Raw genomic sequence first — 18,972 nt, 5'->3', positions numbered from 1 at the left:
AATGGTTTTCATAGATAGATATGTATGCATGAATGCACACACGCTTGCACATTCTGGTTGATTTTATTTAAATCACATACTGCTTTTGGCAGACATAGGGGTAGGTAAGGTTTTTCAATTTTCTTTTTTTTGTCCTCCTAGCCTGGGAATAGCAGATTTGGTTTTAATCAGCCTCTTTGCAGTCTTGAACTTTGTCCTCCTGGAATACAGTGCCATTCATTTAAGGATTTCCCTCTGTCTAATAAACATTAATGAATCACACTCTACAATTCCCTTGTGATCTTATCTCAGTTTCACAGATGGGGAAAACAGAAACAAATTAAGGGGTCTGCACACACCGCAAATCAAAGGCAGTGCCTGGGGAAGAACCCAGTAATCCTAGCACAACTCCCTGCTCCGCTAACTCTAAAAATGCATTTTTCTACCCACGCAGCTGCTGTCAGTAACTGCGTTGTGCAGGGCAGCACGGTTCCTTCCAGGCTGGCCAGGAAGACTGAAATTGCTCCTTTCCTAAGGTTTAACTTGACACATAACTGCAAGTTCTGTGAGGGGATAGAGGGCTGTAGCTCCTCCTGTGCTGAATTATTCCTCAGGATGTCTTTTTTTCCTTTCTGACCAGAAGGTATCTTTTGTCTTCTGATGAGCAGAGATGTAGCAGGATATGGGGAATATTCCAGTCCCTACTTGTACACCACAAGTCTCTTGCTTTTCCCAGAGGAGAGGCCTGACTTCCTGGAGAATCTTCTTCTCCTTGCCCTGGACAAAGTGGTCTGTTCCACGACGAACCTGGCATCCCTTGGTGCCTGTGAAGAAAACCACATCTATTAATTACATCGACTGAGTGAAGCCAGGTAATTGCCTTGTGCCTGGAATCTCTAAGTAGGGCCACTTTCTAGAAGGAAGATCCCCGAGCTGTAATTTCTCTACAAACAGAATAAACCAACGTTCCCTACGAGCTGCACTCCTGTCAGACGACCAGCAGTTTTTCTGACAGCCAGGATTTTTGTGGCACTGGCTGTGAGTCATTACTGAAAAGGCGTTATTCTTAAACCAGAGGATGAGCACTGTAGAAAGAAAGTGTTAGACACAGCAAAAAAAACCCCAAACCCCTTTTACACCCCCATCTGCTATCTTACAGTGCCTTGCTACAAAACATTTACAAATTGACAAGTTTTATTCCAAATTTTGCTCCACTTGTTAAGAATTGCTTCTTTTTGAAGGCAGGATCAGATGCCTTAGCCTTTCTCCTGCATAACAAACAGATTTTCCTTGTGTTTAGCTCCATGAAAAACAACAATTTCTACAGTGCAGCCTTCTGCCAGGATAGCCAGGTTACTCATAACTGCATTCACAGGTTTCTGCTAAAAAAGGCTGCAGGAAATACAGCGCTGGCAGCAAGCTGCACTTCTACTGGCTTAGCTTGTTTTGTTCAGCAGGTGGCAAGGCGTGTGGCCAGATCCAGGCTGGGAATTGCTCTACCAGAATAAAACACCAACATTTCTGTGCTGGGAAGGGATCTGCAGTGTCGATCTACCCGGAGAGCACATCTCAACGGCAATCGTGTGCACGATCCAGCTCCTGTAGAAGCTCCTCGGCCAGATTTCACTTGGGTGCCGCCAGCACAGAGGATGAGATAACTGCTACAGCAATTGCTTGTCCACTTGCTGCCGGCCAGACAAGCCGGCACAGCTTGCGCTGCAGCCTGTACCCTGAGCCCTTCCCGAGCCAGCTGGACCGAGGTGCTGTGGTTTGGTCTGCACGTGGTCACAGCCACAGACCTGACCTGCACTCAGTCACACTTACTGGTTCAGGTCTCTGTGCCCCAGTTCTGCAAACATGCCTGCACAAACCTGATTGTTTTCAGTAGAAGAGCCCTGGCATGCTCACTGCCAGCCTCAACTGTTACTCTTAAAACCTATTTTCTTTTGTCTTTAAAGTTGGTCTGTGATGGGCTAGCAATTGATTTTGTTAATTTACCACCCTCACACGTATGCCTGCATCACCCTTTTTAAATTTAACTACAGTGTCAGATCTGCAGCTGTTTCCGAGGCCACATACGTGAATGATTGCTGCTCCTGCCAGGTGCAAGTATGAATAAAAAGGTCACGGGCTGGGGGGAGGATTAGGCTTTGGCTCAGCTGTTTGCATTCTCACACAGAGCACGATCCATCCATCCATCCGTCCGACAGCCTGCACACGCGAACCGGACAGGTGAGGAGCCGAATATTGGAAACAATTCAGTGACGCTCGTACAAAGCCACTACCAAAGATGTGCACTCGCTGCGGTTTAAAAAAAGCTTTTACAGCAATCCTGCGAGCAGCCCTGGGATCAGTGAAATTATCTGTACAGAAATGTAAATGCAGAATGGCATGGGAACAGTCTCCCCGGAGACTGGGGTAGGCTAGACTGAAGAATACCGAAATCTTTAAATGGTGCCTGAGATTTTCGTGTTAAATTGGAACAAACGCTCACCTAAGAACATGAAGGAAAGCTGTTACTTACGGGCAGTTAGCACATACACTACTGAGAGCAATCAGGGCAAAAAATCCACCGGGCATGGCCCAGACCCATCTCCCCGGGTCTCCACCTACAGTATTGCACTAATTCAAGACTTTTTGTACCTGCAGTGATGAAAGCTGATGGCTATTTTAAGATCTTGCACTTCTGTTACAACCCATGGGAGCCTTCGAATCTATTTCTGTATATCAGACATCATTTCTGACTTCCTTATCAGATGTGCAAAATAATCAATAATTCACTTAGGCTCTACATTCCCATTAGAGTGCATCATGACTGTGATTTAAATATATTTCTATGCCTGTAAAATAAACAGATATCCTAAACTATCCTGGAATTGCCCTCTTGCATGTGACAGCACCTCCTACCAACCGAAGTAGTTTTATTTCCCCAACTGTAAAATCTAGGACAAAATACTGCTCTTTTGTTCTATATTAAGACCATAGAATAAAAGCAGCTGACTGCTTTCCCAGCCTCTGTCCTCACAGAGGGCACCATGGGGTGAAGAATTAACCCCTGGCACGAGCTTTTCTCATGATAAGTCATTAAGAAAAGCCAGATCTCCTCGATGCCCTCCCAGAATTAGATGGTGATGAACTGGAGGCACCCGTAGCCTTCCTCTCCTTCCTGTAGCCCTCACCGCACACTGCAGTTAAAGGCTCACCCGTGATTACAGGGTGATTTCCTTCCACAGCCTTGTTTTGAAGGACCTGAGATTCATGCGGCTTGATTAAGAAGAAAGAACAGGTATGACATCCTCCCATCCCTTCCTGCTGATGCTGTCACAGCTCCCAAGTCAGTAATAACCTCATCCCTCACTCCCTGCTGGGGTCAGCTCATTTCGTAGGGAGAAGCTGAGCTCCAGGAGATAAGTGACTTGGCCAAGGTTACGCGCGTCGCAGAGGGTGTTCGAAGTGAGACATCCCTGAGTTAAGAGGTCTGGCTAGACCCAACCTGCACCGAAGCTCCTCCTTACCAGAGACTCAGTGTTCAGCTCCAGGGACAAGGAGACAAGCGTATCAGACCACCAAAAAACAACTCGGGTATTTTGTCTACAAACCAGAGGTTGCATTTCCCAATTTCCTCTTGTCCGTGTGTTTAACCCTTCGGTATCATCAACCGTGGGTGTCCCCAGTGTCCAGCAACAAGGGCAGAGCATGCGGCAGCCACACATGTCCTGGTAATGACTTCATTTCTTCCACCAGCTCTGGAAAAACAAAACCAAAACCAAATCCTCAGTCCTGCATAATTGTGGCCGTTATTCATGGATCTTAAATTGTACTCCTTCATGAATTTTAATGTGCAGTCCATTTTCTTTCCACTAATCCTACATTAGGCTGGAAGCCTTTATAGACCGAACATTTGCTCTCCTTAGCTCTTTATTCCCTGCAGCATTGTGGCTGCTGTGTCCCCGGGCATTGCCCTTGTCTCAGCTGGTCTGACAGCTAGGCTCAACCAACATTAAAGTGCTTTCTTATTAGATACTCTAGTTTTGTGCATCCATGACAAAAGCAGCAGGCCTGGTGAATAGATGCCCTACGAATAGCAGCTTATTTATTTTGTCCGTGATTTGCCAATCTCTTGGCCTAGATATTAGTTGCACAGCATTTGAAACAACACCCGTCTGTGAATCTTTAACCCTATGCTTCTGTAAATCTCTTTTTTTCCAGCTAAAACCATCTCCACAAGTCATCAGGAACAAGTGAAAGCCCTCCAGGAAATTCTCCTTTCCAAGGAACTGCAGAATTTCTGTGTTGTTGCTGCTGAGCGACACGCAAGGGCAAAACACAGACAGTTGTACACCACCATAGACCGTGGGATGCTCAACAGCCTTATTTCAAACGGCATTTAGCTTTGAAAGCCAGGCAGGGCCATTAGATGCTCTAATCTGACCTTCTGCAAAATGCAATTTGAGCCTGTTATTTCACTACTGAATTTAGTAATTTGTTCGGTTGAAGTGATGCTTCCAAGCGGAAGATACCTAGACTCGATTTGAAAAGAAGATGAAGCCTCAGCTTCCTCCGATGAGCCGTCCCAGCAGAATCCGTCTGCCAGGTCTGTCCGAGGAGAAGAGACTACAGCAAACTCAGGCAAGATGCTCTTTTTGTGTGAACTGCTGAGAGTATCAAGCCCTGCCCTTCCATGTGTCTCACAGAACCCTTATTAGATGAAAAAGGAATATTGTACAATCCTCAGCTATAAAGTTCTAAAAATATAGGAACTTTGATGTAGAAATGCGTGTTAAGGACCTTTCTGGCCCTGACTACAAACGTTCCCAATTGCCCCTAATTTCACATCACTTGCAGAACCAGCGGTAATATTTCTTTTCCGAGATACGCAGCATATATTTAGTGTTTTAAGGATTCCAGCCCTGGGGATACTTTGTGCTGGCGTGTGCGATTAGTGCAACAGGCAGGCAGGCACAGGCAGAAATGAATTTGACTTAAAATCTGATTTGATTTAAACACCACTGACCTTACGAGAAGTGTGGAGTCCGAACCCGTCCTGCAAATCCCATCTGTTTCTTATTTCTATAACGGGCAAGCTAAAACCCTAAATCCAAACAGCTCTGAGCTTTGAATCCAAATTTTCCAGCTTGAGTCCGTTACTAGCAAGGACGATGGCTAGCCCAGCACGGGCTCGCTTCTGAAATCGAACGCCGGGATTTGTAGCGCAACATTAAATGAAGGAGACGTTTTGCTGGTTGACTAACAGCTAATCTGGGAAGGTACTTGGAGACAGAGATTCATGGGTTGGTGAACGAGTCCACTCACCTCTTCGGTCCCCATAAAATTGTTATTGCAACACTCATGGACTTCAGTGGCGTTTTGAGGGTTAACTGGTGTTTGAGAGCCACTCGAATGCTCCTCCGCTATCAGGAGCTAATAAAAACCTGCACCAACTCTTTATGTTAGGTATTGTATTAAGTTACAGTTTTTGCTGGGTTTTTTGCTGCAATTTGATGTCAAAAAAAAAAAAGAAGAAAACAAGAGATCTAATCTGTAAAGCAAACAGCTTTTTAGGCTTTTATGAAAAATAAAAGCGAGCATATTCAGAAAAAGCCTTGTCTCTGTCCTTTAATTCAAAAGAACAAAGCTGGTGAAGGCTGGTCTCTGAGCATGAATGGAATTTGGCAATACTGTTCCCATTAGTGCAGAATAAACCCGTTAAAAATATAATGGCTCGTGTACAATGTAGATTAGAGAAATAAGTGTGGAACTGTAAGGGTCCTAATTATTTTCCATCCATCTACCTTTACATTAAACACCACGTTTTGATGCTTCCCCAGATGCTGGGTAAATTATTGAATTTTTAAAGTGATGCTCTGTTTATAGAATTGCAATTACTCAGTATCGGCCTTTGTTTGGAGAAGAATCCCCGTCCATCCTCACTAATGGCTTCTTCTGATCTCATCCGACGTGGAGGATTTCCTGAGCATATTAAAAACATTATTCACTCTGCCTTTTTAGCTTAGCCAAAGATTTAATGACTTCAGCATAAGAACTGTATGTTTTGCTGTATTTGAACTAGATTTACTGCCTGACGGCTGATGCTGTGCGCTCTGTTCCCCACACATGCGCAGAGGTGCTAGGGGAGTTAGATTCTGGCTTTTTTGGGGGTAAGAATCTTGGTATTTAGCACAACTGAGCGTATGAGCCTCAGAGTTCCTTTGACAACTGAAAATACATCCTTGTCTCACTGCCAGGGTCGGGTGAGCGTTAGCTATTTTTTGCACGGTGGATCTTTGTCCCCATTAAACAGCCCAGGTAAATCCTGAAGCTCCTGAGACCTTGGCAGTCCGGTGCAGGATCCATCCCAGACTGGACAAGGTAGATACCCAATGCCAACACAGCTCTTTTTGCACTATGTGAAAGATCTAGTTTTTATCCCGTAAGCTGAGTGTCTCTCAGAGCTTATGTAAAGCCCAGGTTTCCTGGCTTAAAGACAGACACGAGCCTCTGGAGTCGTATTCCAAGATCAGGCAAAAGACATCAAGAAACTCAAGGAGATAGTCAAGCCTGCTGCTGTTCTGTCCCTCAATTTGAAAAAGCTCAGAAATCTTATTCCCTATACCCTCAAACAAAATGTCGTGACGTTGAAAACGCAGCCTGCGTCTGGGATTAGGTCTTCTTGCAGCGCCTGGGTTCAAGGTCAGGCTCTCACTGGTATTGCAGTGCTGCATCCTGCTCCTCCCCAGCACCGCTGGGACCACCGGCCCTCGGCTTCTTTCCAGCTGATTTACTACCTGAATCCATCACTCACTCCAGGATTTAAATCTCCTCCGTCACGGAGCAAACCCTGGGTAAATCGCTTTGCTGACAAGGATTTGAAATCTTTCTTTTTCCCCTTCTCCTGCAATTTGAGTTGTCTAATTGAGAGGCAGCAGTGGATGCACTCCAGTACGATGGTCCACAATGGCTTTAAAGAAAGGGAATTATTCCTCGTCGGTTCCACGTCTCGCAGCGTGGGGCTCTGCACTGGCTCTGCTCACCACATGCCGTGACTTTAGAGCACCGGCGAGCGCAGGGGGATATGCGGCTGGATTCTGGTTCGTCTTCTGTTGGAAAAAACATTGAGCCAAAAAAATCGTCATAGTTGCCCCCTTTCTTCAGTGGCCACCCACGTGCTTGTGATTCAGGGGATTTTTCACCAGGCTTTTTCCTGCAGAGTGTTTCTTCGATCACGTATGGCACTGATCACTGTCATCCATTTTCGGGCCTCTCCTTCCAGCCCGTACTTTAGATGCAACGTGAGGTCAAAAGGCGCCTTCCTCCATCCTGCGTTTGATCAGCAAAGTGCCTGCGTGATTGCTTCCCATTCCTACCCCATTCCTACCCTTATTTACCGCTGAAAGAGCAATCAGAAAATGCAGGGTTTGTGTATTTAGAGCTTTCAGAGGAGCGAGAGCCCAGCAGACAGCAGGGAAGCCCTGCCAGCCCCGTGCCTGCGGCCCAGGAGCATCTCAGAGCAGAGCATCCCCCATGGCAGCTCCTGGGGCGTCTCCTCGTTCCGTGGGATAAACCCCATCCTTAGAAAACTGAGAGCAACCCCAAACCCAGGGACTCCCCATCGCTCGCCCCGCAGCTCCTCAGGGTACAGGCTTCTCCCCCAGGTTTGGGGAGGACTTGCGCGGGGAAGGATGGGTGTCCGCCCAACGCGCGCAGGTCCTGCCGGCGTAGAGCAGGACAGTTGCGGCCCTTCACGCAGGCTGTTCTTTGAGGGATCGAACAGCAGCCTCCCACTGAGAGACTCGCCGGCTCCTCCCGCATCTCCCCGTCAGAGCTGGGCAGCACCGGGCGACTCGCTGTCCTCCAGCGATGCTCCAAACACTTCAGGGCGGAATGTCATGCTGTCCAGGACATTTTGTACCCAGCAGTGAAACGCAGCGGGAATCGCTGAGCGATGCTCTCCTGATTGTATTAACTGGACATAAACCGCTGCCTTTCAACCCGCTGCTGTGTGACAGACCGAAAATAGGAACAGAGGCCACGGGGGACCTCCTGGAGCCGCTTGATCTCACGGTCACTTTCTGAAATAAAGCCATGTCGTCACCAGAGCCACCCTGCCGATGGTCTGAAACGCCCTTGGTGCGAGTGGTTTGCCAGGAGGTGCCTGGAGGGTCGGAAGGGGCCACGACGATGGAAAACGGCACACGGGTGCTGCTGACGCGGGTGCGCGCATCAGCTCTGGTGGGCGAGTGAGCGATGGGGATGTATTGCGTGGTTTGATTTACCCGCGGCACAGAGACACGCGGCTGGGGTGCTGGAGAGCGACGTCTCATGGGGAAGATGATGAAGACCCCTCTTTTTCAAAGAAGTGGATGTTTCGCAAGCTAATTCCAACGCAAACACATAGACACACACCCGCTCCTCCCCACCACGCTGCGGGAGGGATGGAAACACCCCAAACATCCACTGCAATCATTTTTCATGCTGGCTCATAAGACGTGGAAGCCAGAGCCCCAATGTCTCGTTAGGAATCTGTCTCTCACAACAGGGACGTGGGCTCGGACCCGAGAGCGAGCGTCCCTATCGACTGAGCAGCGGCCAAAGCCCTCCCGCAGGGCGGGATTCCGCTGCCCCACGTATGCGTAACTGAGTGATTTCAGCCTGATTTTGGGATGCTCACCTTCACCACACCCCCAGCCTCTTCCAGAGATGCAATTGCGTTTTCGCTTGGTGTAACGCCAGGGCGCTTCAGCCAGCCACGACGTTTACGGCAAAATAAAATGTAAATCACTTCCAGCACACCCGTTAGCCAGCGTGACCAGCAGCATCCGGACCGCATCGTCCTTTGGACAGGACGAGACTGCGGATGTTATTGCAGTTACTGATTGCTAGAGAGTGATGCATTTTCATGGTAGATTTCATTTTACTCTCTAGTACTTAATTTTTTTTTCCTTTTCCTTAACTCGCACAGAAAAACAACCCTGCAGGGCACAAGGGAGGGCGGACTGGCAAGGCAGGGCATCATCTTCCCTGCTGCAGTTCCACAAGAGGAGGAGGTTAATTAGCAAGCCGCAATCAGTGCCTGGGAGAGATCAGCACCCACAGCCCCGAGCGCCTTTTGGTGCCCTTTATGGGTGCTGTGGGAAGGAGAGGGGTGATCTCGGGGTGCACGCAGCTCATTAAGCCCATTTAAGCCCATTACTTAAAACCATTTAAACTGCAGAAAGACTTACCCCCCCCAGTCAATACTCAACCTGAAGTAACCTAAATCTAAATGTTAAGTGTGGCTAAATGCTTTATAAACAATGCACTGAAGCATCTGTGTGACTGGAATTTCCTCCGTCCGTAATAATTTTCACACGCAAAGCTCATCGGACACGTCTGATACGCGTGTTAATAACTTGCACTGGTGTGCGCTGACAGGCTGAAGTACTGATTTTTCCTAATTCTTTTTTTCTGTCTTGAAACACGGTCTGCTCTAGCTAATGTGAATTGATCTTTTCACCCAATCTATTTGACAGATCTACAATTTAGTATCCAATTAACATTTCAAGAATAAAACCCATTTGTGACGCAGACACCGGTTCCTCGCGTGAATTTGAGATGTCCACGTTGACCCGGCATCTCTGCCATGCAACGAGAAGACCCTCGGAGCAGGCTGCTGCCTCTGCTCTTATCGTCGTGAATAAAACCGATGCAAGAACTGGAGGGATGAGGAGGGAAAAAGAAGCCACGCGTTCTGGTCAGGACTGCGTTACGGTGTGTAAGAGGCAGCAGGATGGGCACAGCGCCGGGGCGGGGGGACGGATCCCACCGCGGGCAGCAGCGTGGGATGGATCGTCCCTGGCAGGATCTGCCAGCCCTGACTTTCTGGGGACTCTGCAGCTGCAGCGAGAGCGTTTCATTTAACTAAATGTTTTGAACTGAAAGGCCTTAAACTGCTGGCGGAAGGAGAGGAAACAGCAGCTGAGAGGGATCTCAAAGGCGGCTCACCGGGCCGGGTTTGCAGAGCCCGGACGGGTTTGCAGAGCAAGCGAGGGCTTCGCCCCGCGTCTGCCGACGACCCAGCCGCCTTGGCTGCAGCGGCCAGGAGTCTGCTCCCGCGCAGGAGGCAGCTTCCAGCCTCATCCCAATTAATTGTCTCCTAATGATGTTCTGAACTGGGAGGATTTCCTTAATTATACCACACGTTAGACTTTAATCAAGAAATCAATCTTCCACGCTGCCTGAAAACCGAGGGTACGGCGCATTCAGCAAAGAGGAGCCCGGGGCGTCCCTCGCGCTGCACCGAGGAGGTCCCTGCGACGCCACGGGCCATCCCCACATGCCACATGGCCGAGCAAAGCCCAAGGACTCCCCGGTCACGGCCCCGGGAGACGACGGCGTGGCCATCAGCCCCGTTGTGTAACTCTCGCTGTGCCAGCACAGGGCTCTGGTGTCATCCCCACAGCGTGATCCGCGGACGGCCCTCAGCTGGAGCAATCGCTATCCAGCGACAAAATAAAATCAGCGGCTGGGGCCGCGGGGCAGGTCACGCACAGCCCATGTTACATCGGGAGAGGGAACGGCGCCTGTTTACTGGGGCGCAAACGCAGCAGGGCTCTGCGAGGAGAGGGGTTCGCTTCGTGCTCGGTAGCGTGCCTGCTCACCCTGGGACGTCGAAGCGGCGGCAGCAGCCGTCAGAACGACTCCCCCTTTACAAACACGTAGTAACAAGCGTACAGGGACGGTCTGCAGAATGAAACAGGAGCGGTCTGCGAAATACGAATAGTTTGCTGCTACCCCACAAAAACGATGCTCTGGTGTTTGAGTAACGCGTTCAGCTGCTGGCGGACGCTCTCGCACGGCCGTGGCCGTGCCCCGCAGCTTTTGGCAAACCCGTTAGCTTTTGGCAAACCCATTAGCTTTTGGCAAACCCGTTAGCTTTTGGCAAACCCATTAGCTTTTGGCAAACCCATTAGCTTTTGGCAAACCCATTAGCTTTTGGCAAACCCGTTAGCTTCTCCTCCTCGCCCCTGGCTATGGTGGAGCCAGCGCTGCCCCGCTCGCCCCCTCCCACACCCTTGGCCGTGCCGCGGGAGCAGACCTGCTTTATTTCTTTAACAGGGAGCGGCAGTGGTGGGTAATAAGTGGAATTTGGAAGCGGTGCGTGCCGGTGCAGGGCTCGTTACTGAATCTAGCTGGAAATTATTTAATTAAGATCCCTGCACAGCCCCGTGCCTGTGCCCCGGCTCAGCCAAGCACTGACATCCGTATATTTTTTCCGCTGCCTGACACGGGGTGCCGGGCAACGGGCAGCCCTCACGTGCCGGCTTAGCGCCTTTGTGCCCAGCTGGATGCGGCGTGGAGAGGATTTGCATTTTTCAGCAGACGGCTGCACCCGCTCCCATCTCATGCCGAGACCGACGCAGCCCCGCACGCACCTCCTGCCTCTGCAGACCTTGTGAGAATAAATATAAAATCCTGGGGGTTGCCGTGACCTGCTCGAATGTCTAACACCGCACGAGGTTGCTGTCATCCAAAGGAAAGAATATGTCTAATTATTAACCTCACTTTTTGGATCCAGTTTATGGGACGCTGAAAGGCCAATTGTAGCCAAGATCTATTTTAAAGGACGCTGAGCATCCTGGTCAGACGGACCGCGGTGCGATGGCGGACACGACGTGTCACTGGGAGCCTGGACGCCGAGGCCAGGAGGGAGGACGCCAGCTCGGGGTGAGGATGCTGGTGTCTTACCTGCACCCCGGAGCCGCGGCTGTGCTCCCAGGCACCTGCGGGCAGAGGGGAGGGTGTCCCCTGCCCACGACACCCTGCCCACGACAGATACCCTGCCCACGACACAACACCCTGCCCACGACACGACACCCTGCATCGCACAGAGGACCCTGATTTCACCTGAACTCACGCCCAGCCCCACGTGCCGATGGCTCCTCCGCAGCGGGGTCCCGTGGGACCACTGGGAATTGGGGGTGTTGCCCCGACCGGCTGGGTGCAAAACGTTCACGGCAGCGTTTCACAGCGTAACATCGCTCAGGGGTTTTTACAGTTGATGAACGGGTGGGTTTTAATTTTCTCCTTTTGAGGAGCTCTGGCTGGGGCAGCCAGTCCTTGGTGGTTTTATCTTCCCTGACACGGGTGGGAATTTTTCCACGAGCAGCTGCAAAGACCCAGCAGCTTAAAAAAATACCAAGTTCCTGTGGTTTTCACCTCCCGATTTGCGGGGCCTGGCTCCCCCCACACCCCACAAAACTCTCCCCCATCGCAGTAAAGCAGCGGCAGTGACTGGAGAAGAAAACAGAAAGGCTTTTTTTTTCCCCTCCCTGTTTATAGAAAGGGTTTGTTTTTTTTTTTTCTCGCTAACGAAATGCAAATACAGGAAGCAAAGATGTGACGCAGCAAAATGATTTAAGAAAGAGTATTATGGTAACGGAAGGGAGGGAGACGGGGCCAAGCTCCGAGCTCGCCTGTGCTGGCGCAAGTGCAAACCAGCTCGGCTGAAACCCGGCAGGCTGGTTGGGTTTTAAAGCGAGGTGATGATAAAAACATTTTGGTGCACGCGTTTCCTCTGCAGAGCCCTGCTGTGCCTTTGCCAGCCACCGATGTCCTGCCCGAGCTGGGGCCGCTCCGGGCCGCTGGGGCTGCTCAGGGCCTCTCTCCCGTCTGTCGGCAGCTCAGCCGATGAGGACGCTGGGCCAGGGAGGGGATTTCGAGTACCTGCTGGCTTTGCAGGGAGCTATAAATAAAAGGCATCTGCTAAAAATAATGAATGATCAGGGAAAAAATGCTAAACCCCAGAGATTTCCCTGGACTCTGAGGATTAATTTTAATTTCCGTTTAATCCGGACAAGAATAGCGACGTCGCTGCTGGAGGGTAGAGCTCAGCCCCAGGGACCGAAGCAGGAGTTGCGCTGCCCTGCGCATCCCACCCGGCAGCACCCCGAGACCCCGCTCGCTCCCGTGAACCCCGGCACCCAGCATTTTGGGTGCATTCCAGAGGAAACCCCCGCAAGTAGGAGGCCCCAGGGCTTCAGCTGCTCCCTCCCGCAAGGGAAGTGGCTCAACCCCTGCGGCCGCCGCTCCCGGCGGTGCCCTCCCCCAGCTCGACGTGTGCCTGGTGCGCGTTAGAGAGCCGGGCTTCGTGCTGCTGCGTGTGGCTGGGTATGGCCAGTTTTGGGGTGCTCTGCTCCTGGATCATGCTATGGCCTCGGGTAAGGGGAGGAAAAGGGACCAGCTGCCCCAGATTACAGACTGGTCTTTTTAAAAAGAAGATTTACCAATACTCTTTACTTCTAGAAGGCAAAAAAAAAGACCAATCGGAGAAGCTACTGAATTTTTTTGTCTTTTTGGAAGATGGCAAATTGCTGAAGACACATTTAAAGGAGCAAAGGATGCTATTACAGCTGAAAGCCTGGGCTCCCCGAGCACTGCAGCCACTGCCCGCCCCATCTGACCCCACGCCATGCGGGGCAGCCAGCCCAGCGTGCAGCCCCTTGCTTCAAATTCTCTAAAACCATTTCCCTGGCTTTATCCGAGCAATAAAACACCAATAACGCAAGGAGAGGAGCGCAGGCTGGGCCCTCCCTGCAGTTCCTCGCTCCCCGCGCGTACGGACAACGGAGGTGCTTGAGCATCATTAAAAAGAACCATTGCTCCCAGCTTACCTACTGCCTTCAGACATATGCAAATATATGCATGCAACCATTTACATGCAGAGCTCACCTGGGACTTTGCTTCAGTGCCAGGAGGAAAACTCCCTTAATTCCTGGGACAAGCCCAGAGCTCGCCGCCCCCCCTCAGCAGCTAAATTTGGGGTGGGGGGTTTGGGATGGATGTGCTCGGGTGGTTTGGAGGAGGGAGGCAGGAGGACATGCTTTGGGGCTCTTTGTGCAGCAAGGTCTCAGCCTCAGAAATCTTTTAGACGCTGAGAGCCTGCGAATAGATACAAGGACTCATAGTCTGAGGTGTGATTTATGTGCAACAGCACATTAACACCTGAAATGGGGGGTCTTTAAAAATGCCTCAGACTTTGCTATAATGCTGCTACTGTGGAGCCGCAGCAGCTCCTCGTGGAGCCAACGCGCGTCCCCAGAGCCCAACGCTGCTGGAGGAAGGGGGGGAATTAATAACAAAAATCAAATCTAAGCAATTCCTTACAAGCTGCTTCAAATCTGTTTTCAATTCAAGAGTGACCAGAGAGGTAAGTAAATATTTTTCTGGAAAGGAAATTACATTGTGTTTACACCTAGCGCTGTTTGCTGAAGCGCTGCCCGCAGTTGAGCTCCAGCCTGCTTAATATTTACCCAGCTGGAGGAGATGCTCGGCGGTGTTTGGCCGTGCCAGGCATGATATAGGTGAAGAATTCAGCATTTATACATATAGGAAGCCCTGTGGTTTCGTGAGCTGTCATGCACAAGACCCGGCATCTGTTTGCTGGGCTGTGTTTTTGCAAAGCTGCAAACCTCGGACAAGGGGCTGCTGTTGGACTGGGGCTGCGCGGCCACTTGGCAAGGGCAAGATAGATAAAAAGCAAATATTTAAGTCAGGAGGGCTCAAACTACAGCCCGCCGGGGGCCAGCACCGGTCTGCGAGGCTCTTCCCATGGCGGGGGGCTTTGCTCTGCATGTTGGGAAGATCCCCCATGGCTTTCTTTAAGACCCACTGCTCCAGATGCTTGAAGGCCACTGACCCAAAAAGCTTTTTGCTGTTTCTGCAGAGATTTTTGTGTCACCGTACCGGGCACGGCGATGCTGGAGGGACAGGGTGCCACACATCGCATCCTCCCCGGCACCTCCCTTCCTGCAAAGCAGAGGGGAGAGACTCGTGGGAACGAGCTACGGAGCGCCTTCCCCAGGGAAAGCTGTATCTGTACAGCAAGTTTAATGGCTGGAGCATCCTCGAGATCCCACCTAAAACCTGCGCCTTTCGCTCCCTGCAAAGAGCACTGCGCGCACGGGGTGTCTGCGGCACGAAGAACCCAGGCTGGGGCCCACATCTCCCGTAGAAACACATTTGCAAGTCCCTGAAAATGGTGCCTGAAGTCTAAATATTTTCCTTGGACACAGACAGGACAAAGGTACTCACTGCCACGTTGCCGATTTGGGTAACCCGTAGCTAAAGCACCAACAAAGGTGCCTTTGCTCATCAGCCCGGAAACGCGCACAAAGCGCTCTCCTCCCCGGCTCCTACAAGCCAAAAGGTCAAGCTTAAGCTCCACAGACTGTGGCAAGAGTTTGTGCAATGAAATCCCCTCCGACACCTTGGGAAACGCAGGTCTGAGCTTTGCCTTCTGTTAATCTCTGATCGGCGGGGAGGTTTTGCCAGGCAGTGCAGCGGGAGCAGCCGGGGGACACGGACGGGCTCCCTGTGCCACCAGGACCTGCTCCAAATCTCCCCACCGAGCCCTTAATCAGCTTTTACCTGGGATTAGCTCCAACATTCCCAGCCTTGGGTTCAAAATAGCTTTTCTTGCTAGTGGGCAACTAATCCAAACCGAGCCCTCTCCTCCATCAGCCAGCATCGCCAGCGAGGGGTTTGGTTTTTTCCCCCCCTAAGACCTGAACCTTGCCCAGTTTCCAGATTTTTCTGATTGAGAAACCAGGACCCGGGATGCACACACGGATGCTCAGAGCTGGGTTGTGATGGAGACCGATGGCTGTGGCTCTCAGAAACCCAACCAAGCCAAAGCCTGCCCCAGTGCAAGCCAGGTACCAAGAGCACAGCCAGCCCAGGTCAGGCCGGACAGCCTGCGTTTGGGGGAAATTCGGGTTTTGCACAAGGGATTTTGCTCAGAAGCTCACAAGGGGCGGGGGGCTCCGTGCAGACACCTCCTGCGCCAGCTGGGTCCGTCCCATCCGCCCTGAGCTCCTCTTCTCCTGCCGACAGCAAACGGAGCCAAAGAAACTCCCCTGTGTATCTGAGGCCATTGGGACCTGGGGAGGAATCGAGGAGGGGAAACGACGGCCCCTTCTGAAGGACAGGGAGCCCCAGAGCAAAGAGCTGCCGAAAACCCCCGGAGCAGATCAACAGCCCCTGACTTCCCTAGGCACCCGTCAGGACGAGCCGGGTTGGGAAGGGACGTGCAACCGGTCACATCCAGAAACACCGTGCATGACGTGGCTACGATTAAATAAAGGTCGTTACTGCTGCCTCGCTAATGGCTCGGGGCGCCAGCGGCGGAGCCGTCCGGCTGCCGGCAGCTCCCAGCTCGTGGGAGCTCGTCCCTGCCAGGCATCGGTGTTTAAAAGATTAACTTCACTTCACAAGCCTGCAAACAGGATCCACGTTAACAATCCCCCATCGCGGCCGCGGTGACAGCCCCCTCCTGCAGCCCTGATAACCGGGAGCACGGAGCCACAGCAGCTCAAGAAACGCTCAAATATTGCATTCAGAGACAAATCCAAGCTCAAATTAAAGACAACAGAAGCTCGTCCCTTCAGCCAGTTCGTTTCCTCCCCTATAAAACCTTCTCCCACCCGGCTCCTTCCCGCTGACCTGCCACAACACCCGTCCCGGGGAGATACACTTGAGCAGCGAAGCCTGCCCAGGATTTCAGCAGCACTGAGGCTCTAGATAAAGCTCCCTCAGAGCAAAAATATATCACGGTTTCTCCAGAAAGCAGCAAAACCTGGGGCTCAGGGGAGGCCCTTGTGATGGGCACAGCTGATACCTCACCAGTGGCACCTCAGCCATCAGCTGCTGGCGCTTCGTGACCCTGCGCTGCGCCTTCATCTCATCAGCGGCAATCTGGGTGCTGATGAGCTGCAACGGGGGAGATAAAGGCCCCTTGGCCGGCAGTTAGAAATTTATATTGACTCGATGAGGTGATCGGTTTTGTGCCCTCTGAACGTGAGTTTTGGTTGCACCCCTGTTTTGCACCAGGAAGGCTCGAGCGCTTCCCCTGGGGCACCCCGGTTCGTGCAGCGTCTGCACCACGGGCACTTCGCCTCCAGGCAGGAAACTCCGGAGAAAAATCACTGGGAGGTAAAGATGGAGCAAAACCCCCATTTCGGCAGGGCGAGACGTCTGCTAGCGAAGCGACTTGGTGAAGACGGGAAACCTGCGTCAGAGGCTGAACCCTCCAACGTTTCAGCTCCTCCGACACCGAGGCTCGGCAAGGGCAGGCCCTTGATTTCTGTCCTGAAACCTTCATAAAAATAGCACAATTATGGGAAAATCCTTGTCCAAGTGGAAAAGAAAACACCAGTCTGGTTTTCATGAGGAAGCAGAGCTATATAAAAGCGCATTCCTATAGCCGCCTGTTATTTCTGTAAAGCGTCCAAACGCTCGCACAGAAACCCTTTACTGAGGTGCACGTTTCCACGCGGCGAGGTCAGGCCTCTGGTAAAGTATGTTATTCCCCCCCCCCCCCCTGCATTTTACTTCACCTAATCACAAGTTTCCATACGTTGAGAACAAAACGTCTGCAGAAACGTCCTCTGCGGCGCTGCGCGGGGTAGCCCCGCCGGGAGCCGGCTGCTTGATCCTGAGCCATAAATAACAGGGCAGCCTGGAAAATCGCCGTGTGGGGGTTGGTTTTTTTTTTTTTCCACGGAAGGCGAGTGGGTGATGCCCGTCGCCCCCGGCCCTGCTGTCCTCGCAGCCGCCTTTCCCCAGGCCCCGCAGCGCCTGCCCTCACGGGGATGATTCCCCCTTACAAACCCGGGGGGAGCGAGCTGGTGGGCATCTCTTCTGGAAACATTTAACGTAGGCGGCCACCCCCTGCACGGCCCAGACAAGATTTGTGCCTGCAACACCCCCAGAATCCCCCAAAACAGCACCGAGAGGCCAAGAAACCTGCCCGGCTGCGGGGCTTGGTGGCTTTTGGGGGCCAGATGGAGAGGGACGGCACCGGGGCTCTGCTATTTCGGCCGTCCCCTCCCCGGGGACGCAAATCTGCAGCCGGGGCAGGCACCCACAGGGTGACTGCCTTCCAGGTGACATCTCCTTCCTGCCCGGCCTGCGTCCACGGGATGTTTCTCAGCCAGCGATGGAGAACGGCCTCAACACTATTTATACCCCGGGCTGGAGCCGGGTAAAAATAACCCCGGCGTGTTTGGCAGCCTGAAAGCGCTACTGTAAATCCTCCCTGTCAGCAAGAAAATCCCCCAGCTTGGGTCGGAGCCATCGTCCCCGCAGAAGAGGCGGCGTGGGGGAAACCCAGGGGGGTCTGTGGGGCTGAACCCTGAATGGGTCACCTGAGAGAGGACAAAAGGGATCAGGTGAACCAACGGAGAAGCAAGCGGCAGCATCCCTCCCCGGCCCCCGTCTGCCCGTAAGAAGGGCCGAAGAGCAAAGCAGGAGTGTCAAATCGCTCTTGAACCGGGACTAAAGGCCACCGGCGCTGCTGTATTTATAGCTTCGTGATCATCTTTTGAAAAAACTCATTGTGACTGGCAGGAGCTGAGAGGAGCTCTGGGATCTGCCCCGAGCTCGGCCCCATTGCTCGTGACAGCCCGTCCTCCAGCCACGGGAAAAGGTCGTGGCGGCTCCGGCGGCACCATCACCTCGGTGGGCACCGAGAAGGGGGGTTCATGTACCTCCCTCCCTCCCCGCCGTGCTTTCCTGCTGCGGAGCCGTGGGCCAAGTTTGCAGCAGCAAAGCTGCAGCCGCTCACCAGAGCCCACGTCTGCTGCCGTCTGAGTCAGCTTATCTGCGCTCGGCTATTAATAGATCGCTTCGGCTTGCTCACACTCTAATTGCGGTTTAATAATACATCTAATGCAAGCCGGTGAGAGCGCTGCCCCGTATTGCAAAGACAGTGGCTGTTCCCCGCGACTCCTCTCCTTGTCCCGGCTGGGAATCACCCCGGGAGCGGGGCAGAGCGGCCGGGTACCACCACCGCGTCCCGGCCGAGGGGTTTGCTCCACACCTTCAGCGTGAGCGCAGCCTGAGGCCGTGTCGCGGCTCTGGCGCTTTTCCACTTTCATCTTAAACGGAGCCAAAGGGCTGACGCGGGGCCGGAGGCTCTTCCTGAGGCTGTTGCTGAGAGAGACCCTCGAGCCGCCC

At 52.3% G+C, this 18,972-nt stretch overlaps 1 long non-coding RNA gene across 2 annotated transcripts; it reads right to left on the bottom strand.

The window, feature by feature from the left end:
* Positions 1-203: 203 nt before the first annotated feature.
* LOC129215241 (uncharacterized) lies at positions 204-17,432 on the bottom strand. Of its 2 annotated transcripts, none has more exons than XR_008579937.1 (3): positions 17,352-17,432; positions 3,495-3,725; positions 204-803 (listed from the first exon to the last, which is right to left on the bottom strand). It is a non-coding gene; the product is annotated as an uncharacterized LOC129215241 (long non-coding RNA). The 2 variants fall into 2 exon arrangements; XR_008579936.1 differs by lacking the exon at positions 17,352-17,432 and adding an exon at positions 15,049-15,228.
* Between the last annotated feature and the right edge of the window lie 1,540 nt (positions 17,433-18,972).

Source organism: Grus americana, chromosome 19, assembly GCF_028858705.1.
Source record: "Grus americana isolate bGruAme1 chromosome 19, bGruAme1.mat, whole genome shotgun sequence".
NCBI lineage: Eukaryota > Metazoa > Chordata > Aves > Gruiformes > Gruidae > Grus > Grus americana.
Note: the sequence above shows the minus strand (reverse complement) of the source record. Positions and strands in the feature narration are given on the sequence as shown.